The sequence below is a fragment of the Mchenga conophoros genome, linkage group LG15 (assembly GCF_057382185.1).
Source record: "Mchenga conophoros isolate Kocher_MC1m ecotype Shallow Benthic linkage group LG15, M_conophoros_male_GT1.1, whole genome shotgun sequence".
NCBI classification, from domain to species: Eukaryota; Metazoa; Chordata; class Actinopteri; order Cichliformes; family Cichlidae; genus Mchenga; species Mchenga conophoros.
The window spans coordinates 26890005-26901505 of NC_140540.1; the positions used below are offsets into that span (position 1 = coordinate 26890005).

General features: G+C 41.6%; 1 pseudogene across 1 annotated transcript; it reads left to right on the top strand.

Annotated features, from left to right (window-relative positions):
- Positions 1 to 7269: 7269 nt before the first annotated feature.
- Positions 7270 to 11202, top strand: LOC146558518 (uncharacterized; annotated as a pseudogene). Its single transcript, XR_014888469.1, has 4 exons — positions 7270 to 7619; positions 8931 to 9086; positions 10543 to 10635; positions 10768 to 11202. The product of XR_014888469.1 is annotated as an uncharacterized LOC146558518 (transcript).
- Positions 11203 to 11501: the final 299 nt, after the last annotated feature.

Consider the following 11501-nt stretch of genomic DNA (forward strand, 5'->3'; position numbering starts at 1 on the left):
TAAGTTTCAATTGTTCTAATTTGTTGCCTGTAATAAGTGTAAAAGACTTATTTTTAGCTTTATTATCTTATTTGTGGCCTACAATAAGTGGTTAAAGCTTATTTTAAGTTTCAATGTTCTGATTTGTTCCCTGGAATGAGTGTAAAATACTTATTTTTTAGCTTTATTTAAATCTAGATATTGTTCTTATTTCAAGAAATCTTATTAAGAAAAAAACACTTACCCCATGGGCAGATAATTTCACTTGTTTTATTTTTTTTTTTTTTCATCATTGTTTTTATTGCAGATTTTCCTTTAACACGACAGTGTCTCGACAGTAGACACAGAACAACAAAACAGTACAAACACAAAACGTACACAACAGCTCTTAAATAAGGCATAATACAAGATACAAAATACAAAATATAACATACAAGAGGTGGTGAGTCAGTCTTACAGCGCCCGGGTGGTGATCACGTGTGTAGTAGTCCTTTGAATAAGATAGCGGAAAGGTCCGGTCCAATATAGTCCAAAAAGGGGTGCCACATCCCATAGAACTGACCCACACTGTGGTGTATAACGTGTGTGAGGTATTCCAGAGGAATCAGTTCAAAAACTATTTTGCGCCAGCCACAGACAGTGGGAGTCCTATCGTTGATCCATTGTAAGAGGATATTTTTCCTGGCTGCAAATGTTAGAGTGTTATACAATCTTTTGTTGGCCGCCGCTTTTAGGCGGTCACTTGGAAGACCTAGAATCAGGGACAAAGGGTCCATCTCTATATCAACGTGGAAGACTTTCCCCAGTTCACCTGTAATGTCAGCCCAGTATTCTTGAAGCTTATAACAGGACCAAAAACAGTGAGTTAAAGTCCCTACATCAGTTTTGCACTTAAGACACACAGGGGAAAGAGAGCGGCTGAAGAGGTGTCTGCGGTGAGGGGATACGTGTAATCTGTGTAAAATCTTAAATTGGATTGCTCTTGTCCGAGTACAAATTGAAATCCTTTTTGCGAGAGACCAAACGGTATCCCACTTATCTTCATCTATGGTTACCGACAGTTCCCTCTCCCACACACCTCTAATCCCCTGCGCATCAGTGGTAGTCAAAGCATTAAGCACATGGTAAAATGAACTCAGAGACACCGTCAGCTGTTGCCCAAACAAAACCCTCTCAACATCAGATACTTCAGGGTGCTCAGCAAGGGTTGTATTGTGAGTGATATAGTGTCGTATTTGCAAAAAACGAAAGAAATCCTGTCTAGGCAAGCCGTAACTGTTGGTAAGCTGTTCAAACGACATGAGTTCACCACCCGAGAAAAGGTCACCAAGAGACTTAATATTCTTATCAGACCATCGTTGAAAGCCGGGGTCCAAAGAACCCGGAGGGAAAGCAGGGTTATTCATTATAGGGGTAAAGGTTGATGTTATTCTCGATCTTCCCTCAAGACGGCGGACAATTCGCCACGCTTTTAGGGTGTTGATTGTTACAGGATTTGCACAAAGGGCCTTAATTCCGTTAAAATCATTACAAAATAATAGATCGCTCAGTTTGCATTGTGACAGAGCTGTCTCAATATCCGACCAGATTGAGGTTTTACCCCTAACCCAGTCGTTCACAAATCTTAAATGGGCAGAAAGCTGATACAATCTAATATTAGGTAGATCCAAGCCGCCCCTGGAGCTTGGCAGATGCAACACTGCCATCTTGAGTCTGGGTCTGCGCTTGTTCCAGATGAAAGAGGTGAGCCAACCATTTATGTCCTTCAGTACTCTCTTAGAGAACAAGACGGGGATCATTTGGATAGGATACAATAGCCTGGGCAGCACATTCATTTTGATCAGGGCAATGCGTCCTAGCCAGGAGACAGGAAGTGACGCCCACCGCTCTAGGTCCTGTTTGAGTTTGCCAAATAAGGGTGTGAAGTTGGCTTTGTACAATTGGTCGAGAGACGGGGTAATAAAGATCCCCAAATACACAAATCCATTAGGAGACCATTTAAAAGGAAAGGAAGGAACAGTAGCCGGCATTGTGAAAAGAGTACCGAGAGGCATGGCCTCTGACTTAGCCAAATTGATTCTATAGCCAGAGAAATGGCTAAACCTGTCAATCACCTCAATGAGACTGGGTACGGATGTTACAGGGTTAGTCAAAAGAATCAAGATGTCGTCCGCGTATAAGGTTATTTTATGACACAGCTGTCCAATCTCTAAACTACGTATTGTGGGCGTCGCCCTTATGGCCTCAGCAAGAGGCTCTATGGCCAGAGCGAATAGAAGGGGCGATAAGGGGCAGCCCTGCATAACTCCCCTATGAGTGTTGAAGTAATCAGACCTAAGTCCATTAGTCAGGACTGCTGCCTGTGGATTATTGTAGATAACTTTGACCCATTTTATAAAATTCTCCCCTAAGCCGAATTTGCCCAGAGTATACAACAAATAAGACCACTCAATTCTGTCAAATGCTTTCTCCGCATCGAGAGAAAGCACCAGGCCGTCAATAGATTTTTGCTTGAAAGCTACAATAGCGTTCAGTAAGCGTCTAACATTGGTGGCTGAGTTTCGACCCTTTATAAAGCCTGTCTGGTCCTCCCTTATCAGCACAGGTAAAAAATTTTCTAAGCGGGTGGCCAGAATTTTAGAAAGCAGTTTCCTATCTACATTCAAGAGGGCTATAGGTCTATAGGATCCGCACAAATCAGGACACTTCCCTTTCTTTAGAATTAGGGAAATGTTGGCTTCCTTCAGTGTCTGCGGGAATTCACCCATAATGAAGGAGTGGTTGAACATATCAAGAAGCGGTTCCACAATAATATCCCGAAACTGTTTATAAAATTCACAACAGAAGCCATCAGGCCCTGGCGACTTTCCACTTCGCAGTGATTTAATAGACTTAAACACTTCAGTCTTAGTTATAGGGCTGTTAAGGGCAGTCTTCTGTTCCTCTGACAAATTTGGTAAGTCGAATTGGGTGAAGAAATTATGCATCAGCTGCACCCCCTCCGGGACTTGTTGAGAAGAGTACAAGGCTTCGTAGAACTTCTTAACACAGTCATTTATCAGTTTGTTTTCATATATCTTGTCTTCATCAGATATCGCTGCAATGGTATTCGATTCTGCGCGCTTCTTAACATAGTACGCCAGACATTTACCGGCCTTATCTCCATGCTCGTAGAACCTCTGTCTGGTGTATTTAAGTTTCTTCTCTGCATCTCTGGTAAGAAGGCAATTCAGCGCTGACCTGAGTGCGGTTATTTCTTGCCATAATGGTGGTGATGGGGAGGCAATATATGTTTTCTCCTTATCCATCAATTCGCTCTCTAAAGATTTTTGTTCCTCCATCCGTTGTCACTTCTTTGTCGCAGAATACGAAATAATTAGGCCCCTCGCATAAGCTTTGCATGTTTCCCACAAAACAGAGGCAGTAGTAGCTGAGGGGGTGTTGATATCCAAAAACGCTTTAAATTCTGCAGAGAAGTGAGAGGTAAATTCCTCATCCTTAAGAATAATGGTATTAAGCCTCCAGTGGCGGGACCTATGAAGCGCAGCTTTAAGATCGAGATCCATGATTACCCTAGCGTGATCTGAGATGATTATACTTGTTATGTCGCACGATACTACTGAACCTAAGTCAGTTTTCGGGAGAAAAAAGTAATCAATTCTAGTTTGGGACCTATGCGGAGCCGAAAAAAATGTGTATTGCTTATCGGAGGGGTGAGTATATCTCCAAGCATCCACAAGTCCAAACTCGTCGCATAGAGCATGAAGCGCTTTGGCCTGAGGAGAAGGAGTTGCAATGCTGTGTGGAAATCTGTCCATAAGCGGATTTAACATTAAGTTGAAATCACCACCAATAATAACGGTAGAGTTAGGAAGAAATGGGGCTAATTCCAGAAACATTTTGGTAAGAAAGGTAGTTGGGTGGGCAGGTGGAAAATAAACATTCAGTAATAAGATATTTTGGCCTTGCAAAATCCCTTTGACTATCACGTAGCGGCCCTTCAGATCCTTAACGCAATCAGTTACTACAAAAGGTACATTTTTCCTAATCAACACTGCCACTCCTCTACTTCTTGTAGTGAAGGATGAAAAAAACACTTGTCCATATAATCCTTGTTGCAACTTCAAGTGTTCATTATTATCAAGATATGTCTCTTGTAACATAGCAACATCTACACCGTCCTTTCTTAGACAAGTAAATATCTTCCTCCTCTTAATAGGGCTGTGAACCCCTCGTACATTCCAGGTGCATATTCGCAGCCTACTCATTATTAGACTTATTCATGTATCACACAAAGCATATTGAGCCAAAGGGTTCACCACACCCTGGTTGAAAAAATAAATAAATAAAATAAAAATAAAAAAGGCATGAAAGAGCTGTGTGACGGAACATTCAAAGAACAGTGATTTGGCAACAGCCCTACTAAACATGTAGGGAAAAACCAATCTCCTCCTGCCCGTCGGGAAAGCCGAAGGGCATTGCACGCGCGTAACTCACGCCTACCCATAGACGAAAACACAGTCCGTCCGGTGCCCGATGGGGTGGAAGATTTCACCTGGTCGCTTATAAGCAGCGAGGACGAAAAAAAAGAGTCATATACGCCTAGATTCGGCAAGTACTCACACCGGTTAATTAAGGCATAGTGTGAAGAAAAGGAGTACTCCGGTGGTTACGGGGATTCAGGGCAGCGAGTCCGCGTAGGACGCAGCTGCCTCCGGTGTGTTAAATCTCTTCTCCTTGCCGTTGGCAAACAGCCTCAGTGTGGCGGGGTAGAGAAGCACATAATCCACATTCTTCTTCCTCAGGCAGCTTTTCACCTCGTCGAAAGCCTTGCGTTTCTTGGCTACCGCCGCTGAATAATCATTAAAGAAGGAGACTTTGATCCGACTTGTTGGTTGGTTCGGCTGCGTAGCCAGGCGCCGAGCTGCGGCCATCACACGTTGTTTATCAGCAAAGTTGTGAAGCTTCATAATGATGGGTCTGGCGCGCTGGCTGGGGCCCGGCCTCGGTGCTAGAGAGCGGTGAGCGCGGTCTAGTTTGATCTTCCCATTTTTAGTTGTGAGCTCGAGATAGGAGGGGAGCCATGACTCCATGAAGGCGACAACATCATTTCCCTCCGTGCCCTCGGGAAGCCCGACCAGGCGAAGGTTACATCTGCGGCTGCGGTTCTCTAAATCGTCCATGTGGTCTGCCATGTCAGTTACTTGTTTTTCGAGTCGAGCCACTTTCGCCTGCAATACACCTGCCGTGTCTTCCACGCCTGAAATCCGTATCTCGGCGTCTCCCACCCGTGTCGCCAGAGCCTGGATCCGAGACGTCTGTTCACGGATTGCGGCCAGCACAGTATCAACTTTAACATCCAATAAAGTTGTAATGCTGTCAGTTATCTTACTCAGAGCCGCAAGGATATTCGGGTCGATATCACTCCCAGTTTCCTCAGCGTCAGCGGAGATTTCTGTGTCGCTGGCGTTAGCTTCTTCAGGCTCAGCCGCCATAGGACCCACAATGTCGCAAGCTTGCACAACCGGAGCTGTCTTTTTCTTAGACCTGACGTTAGGCATTTTAGAAAAATAGTCGTCCAGACTCATTATAGAGTTACTCCCACGCACATTTGTAACGTTTCACCAGGTGAACACGTATTTTAGACGGATAATCGGGGGACCTCACCGGAGCACAGCGAGACGGGTGTTTGCGCTACGACGCCATCTTGCCAACCAACATTTCACTTGTTTTAAGCAAATCTTCACCAAAAATAAGTGTATTTTTCTAGTATTAAGGAGGTGGGTTTTTGCAGTGATTATAGAGAACATTATCGAGCCTTTGAGTTGCATCCAACAAGAGAGTTCGCAGCAGTTGATCAGAAGGAACTTGCTGACCACTATCCATTGGCTGAATACAAAGTTGGATCCCTACGAATGGTAACCTTAAAAAGATTTGTACATGTTGCTGGTAAGTTTTATTTGATATTTTTTCTTAGTGGTGACTTCAGATCTTTGACACATTTACAGTAACACAAAGCCTAGTTTATACTTCTCCACCAGGAGACCAGTACATACACTCAGGCACACTGACGGAGCTTTGATCCTTTCAAACTTCTCTGCTGCTTTGTGACTGTTTCAAAGCAATTTGCCAGGGCAGCAAGGTGGTGCATTGCTTCTTGAGACTGGCACAACTCATGTGACTCGCTATCTTTTAATCTTTCCGGGACCGATTGTTTAAAGCTTGTATTGTCAGACTTCATCAGCTAGATGTTCTTCAATCGGCTCCATGGTAGAACTCTGCTTTCTACTCTCTCTTTACCTCTTAAATCGCTGTTTTTGTGAGATGAGAAAACCGGAAGAGTGACTTTCCTGAATTGAAGTAGTTAGCTGACCAATCACAGGCTTGCGCTGTCCATGGAATTTGATATTTATCTAAAAACTTGGGCATGTCTCTGTCCGTCCTTGCTACAGGGTGCTTGCCTTGCGCAAAATGACACGGCACGTCTCTGTGCACACACTGACGAAGAAGTATAAACTAGGCTTAAAAATTAAATTTTAGATTGGTTTTCATTAAGAAACATTAACGGGTAATTTAGTTGCAAATAAATTCCACCAAAATGAAAAGAAAAGTTGTTTGGTTTTTTTTGTTTTCCAGAATGAAAACAAGATGGCTGCAACTTTAAGAATCATTCTTGGAGAGGACAACGCATCAAAATTATCTCTTCCCAATGGGATACCCAGTTCACTAGAGTACCTTAAGGAAGAAATTAGAAGGCAATTTGGTTTGACTGGAAACTTCAGGCTTCAGTACAGAGACATTGAATTTGACAACGAGTTTGTGAACTTGACACTGCCTTCAGAAATCAAAGACAAGTCCACAGTTAAAGTTGTTTACTTGCCAGTTGAGTCGGATGTAGTCTCCCTCAATGCCACACCCCAGGAAAGAGATGACTGTTCCACCCCATGTTCTCTAGCTGATACAGACATTCTTTCTTCTGCTGAATCTACCTCATCAGATTCTTCACTGAGATCACAACCATGGCCCTTGAAATTCCAAATACCTGAGTTTAGTTATGAGGTGCAGTTTCAGTTAGAACAAGGAAACCAAGCCTTCCTTAACAATGGTACTCTTCTGCATCCAAGTACCAAACTCAAATCTGATATATTGCAAAGTCTGGCATCAGAAATGGTCAAATACAAAATCTATCCTTCCAGCGCAGAATTTGATAATGTAGCGGAGGCCTTGATAACAAAATATCCATGCTTAAAGGAGCAAGGTTCAGTCACTGGCTATTATGGATGGAAAATCAGCCTGAAATACAAAATGGCAAACTATCGAACTAGACTAAGGAACATCGGCTGCCAAGAGCTGACCATTAATTCAGTGAAAGAAAAGCGAAGTGGCATGGGTCCAGGTCCCAACCAGGTGAAGAAGCCACGGAAGGCAGAAGTCAACTTCTGTCCGGATTATCCACCAGGTGAAACTAAAGAGAGCCTTGAGGAAGAAAGGAAAGCTCTTCTACTAGAGGTCAAAAAGAAGAATAATGATCAACTAATAAAAAGAAAAATGGAAAAAACCTTTGCCAGGAAATCATCAAAGACATGCCATTCATTGCAGAGGTCAAAAACAGATGGCCTGCCCTGTTTTCAGAGACTGAGGTAATTCTTACTAACTTTGTTATTGCAAGTCATTCTTATAAGAACTTGTATTTGAATTCTATTCAATTTTATTTATATAGCACCAAATCACAACAAAAGTTGCCTCAAGGCGAAGAAGAACAAAGTACTGTAAACTGTTAATTTTAAAAGATACAAAATGTTTGACTGAAAGTTGTAACATTCTTGCATGTGGCCTCTAATCAAATTACCGTATTTCCCGGACTACAAAGCGCACCTGAATATTAGCCGCACAAGCTAAAATCAGGGGAAAATCCTGTTTTGTACATACATTAGCCGCACCTGACTAAAAGCCGCAGGTGTTTCAATGTTGACTTATCATATGTAAGAGAATATGCACAAAGGGAATTGTCAGGAAAGAGATGGCTGTTTGGAGACACGCCCCTTTTATTAATATTTTGAAAAACAAGTTATGGGTACATATTTGCATAACTTTTTAGGTATATGTACAAGTAGCGGTAATTACAAGTACGAAACATGTACTGTGCTTCATAAATGAGTAACAAATGTAGTACATAACAATAACCTACAGTACACCAGAAAAATAGATTCTCACTACCTTTTAGGCTCAGGTGCAGTGACACGGCTTTAACAAAAAGAAAAGTCAGTCACTCACCACCATCTTTCTCTTTTTCCTGCGCACTAAAACCACCAAAGTCCTCTTCTCCAGTGTCGGAAACGAACAGGCTCAGGATGGCTACTCATCCACTCTCCGCTTCTTTCCTTCGTTGTCACTTTCAAACCCAAACAAATCCTCGTTGTCAGTGTCAGAGTCGAACACCCTCTGAAGGGCCTTGGCGGTGTCCTCCTCTCCATCATGCAGTAGTCCAGCCCTTCGAAATCTGTTGGTGATCATGGATGTTTTCACACTTTTCCACGCTGTCAGATTCCACTGGTGGAGTTGAGCATAACTTGCTTTTCGCAAGTTTATCACCGCTCGTCATCCACGCCTCCTGCTGAACGCGTAGCGCTACTTTGAAGTTTGTTTTTCGCGCTACTTGTACGGCACTATGTTTCCTGGCGGATGGACATGTGACCAACATACCACTCTTGAACCCCGATACTGTGTGTCTGATCACATGCCCTTCCGCCAGGCAACGTAGTGCCGTACAACAGCGGAACAAATAAAACAAATCGTCTTACGATATCACAAAAATCATGGACAATCCATAGAAAAGCCGCACCTGACTAAAAGCCGCAGGGTTCAAAGCTTGTGCAAAAAGTAGCGGCTTATAGCCCGACAATTACGGTAATAGAGAATACTCTCTAGTTGTAATTTTTAATATGTTTCAGGTTGTTGCGGAGTTCACCCGCATCACCATGGTCCCTTTGTTGTCGACTTTCATGGCCAAGCTGGACCACTACGCTGACCACCTTCTTAGAGTGTTCAAAAAGAAAGGGGGGACAGCTAAACGCAATATCAACTTAATCATGGCAGCCATGGATGGGGTATGTATTTTAGTTTACCTTGATTGAGCTCTGAAATTATTTGAATGCTTCAACTTCTGTGTCTGTCATTACTCAGAAATTTTTTTCAACTGAAATTTTGTGTATTTGAATATTTTGTGGATACATGTGAATCAGTGACATGCAGTCAAGTGAGGCACCTTAATTAGAAGTAAAATACTAACAAAAGAGAAATTCAATTTGTACACTAGATTTTAAATTTGCTTTCTGTGTGATTTCAATATTTTTATGGTCAAAATTGCCGTCATTACAGATTTTCTGTTCAAATACAAGGTAAAACGCTGAGAGGGGGCAATGATGATGCTGTGTCTCACCACGGACACACACATGCGCAATCCCTCTGCTGTTTCTCTAAATCGCCAACATACATGTTTGGTTACACATGTAATACAAATGATGACTTTCTGTAGACTACCTAATTTATTTGATGAATGTGTGTTACATGTTTAATGTTGTTGGTCATAAATGTGCTGCAAAAATGCATGGAGTGAGGCTGATGGAGGGCAGTGCTGAACCCTAAAGGCAACATGTATAAGAGGTACACGTATATGGATTCACAGTGTAATCACATTACACTGAGAGCGCCATTGACACAGTGGATAAAGCAGCGCACTTAGGGAACATAAGTAAATTTCACAAAGGACAAATTGACACCAAATCAGTCCTAAGCAATGAGACGCACCAATTTTATTTGAATGCATCTCTTATTTATAAATTAATAAATTGATGTAAAATTAATGATTTTCCTATAATTGCTTCCAAGTCATTTGACCAATTTATTTACTACACACAAAAAATGAGACACACCAAACCTAAATAAATTTTAATGCATCTTCTGTAGGGCTGGGCACTTATTGCATCGCTTATCAATATTGTGATAACACACGTCCTATGTGATTAAAATGATAGACTGCTTTCAAACCTCTAAAAAAAAAAAATATGATAATTTAGTTGAGACCATTACTTCCATTAATGTCAAACTTATCATCAATTCAACAAGCACATTTGCGAAGTTTAATTTGCAGTATTTGTGAGGCTGCATTGATAGATTTATAGGCAAAAATACTATTATGATGTTTTATTGTAACTCTTATTGTTATCTAAGGAGCTTGGAAAGAAAAGCGTCTGGACTTCTTCAAGTTGCTTGAAGACGTTTCACCTCTCATCCGAGAAGCTTCGGATGCAAAAATGAAAGCTTTCACGTAATATCAAAATTGAAAAGCTTCGATTTTTGGGTTCATATATTTGTTAATCTGACACAGAGGAGTCAGTGCCTTACCAATCATGAACCTCACTGCACGTCACTGATGTGCGTTATGAAACGTTGCTTAATCACTTACCTGGATTATGTGTTAATATTTTTGACTTTGTTTTGTAAAGAGGTTGAAAGGAACCAAAATAGGAAACTTCTCTCATATTGAGTTCTTATCTCCACCAGAATCCCAGCGTTGATGTTCGACGGGAATGCATTCTGAAAGCTGTCTGTGTCTACTTAAATGAAAAGCCAGATGACCTGTTCAAGGAATTCTTGGTAAGTTAAAAAAGGAAAACGATCAGTTATTTTCCTTTTTTTAATTTAGGATTGGAAATGGAAGGTGGACTTACTTGTTCATATGTATATGTATGCAATTAACTTATCTTTTTCTTTTATTTTTATTTAAAGGATGTGGATCTTGGAGCAAGCAGAGAAACGGAGCAGCTGACTTTGGGAGTCTATGTTGTCAGACATGAAGAAGCAGACTCTGCAGATACACCTGAGGACATTGGTGTCATCATAGAAGGATGCACTGTGCTGCAAGCTCTTAGTGATGTGCCAAAGGGTTGTGCCCTCCTGCTTGGACTAATCTACAGTCTAAATCTGAGCTACCCAAAGCACCTGAAATACACATTTGAATTTCTTCAGAAGGTGCTGATGGAGTTGGATGGGAACAACCTATCCATGAAGGTGCAGGTTCTGAAAAACAAACTGCTTGAGTGAAACAGCCTGCACTGAACTATAGAGGACACTGAACTTTAAGGTTCTCGAACCTTTCTCTTTGCACTTTATAAACTGTTGTGTTTGAATTGCCACAAGAACTTCTGCAAGGCCTTTCACTTTTCTGCGTTCTTTGTTCTTGAACTTTTACCAACATCCAACTATACTGAAAAAGACTGCTCCTAACTTTGGACTTCAGTTGAAGTTTTGAAGCAAAGGTTATTTTTCTAAATATGGACAAAAATGACACTAAAGTAATTTCTACCTGCTGTTTGCAGGGCTGTATTGTGGGCTTTTCATTGTAGCCAAATCAAGTTTAAATTAAGTCATGTTGATGTTAAAAATGTTGGAATCACAACAATTTCCAGTTTTAATCATTTCAGTTTAACGTGACATTCTGTATCTTGTCTTCCTGCACTTAA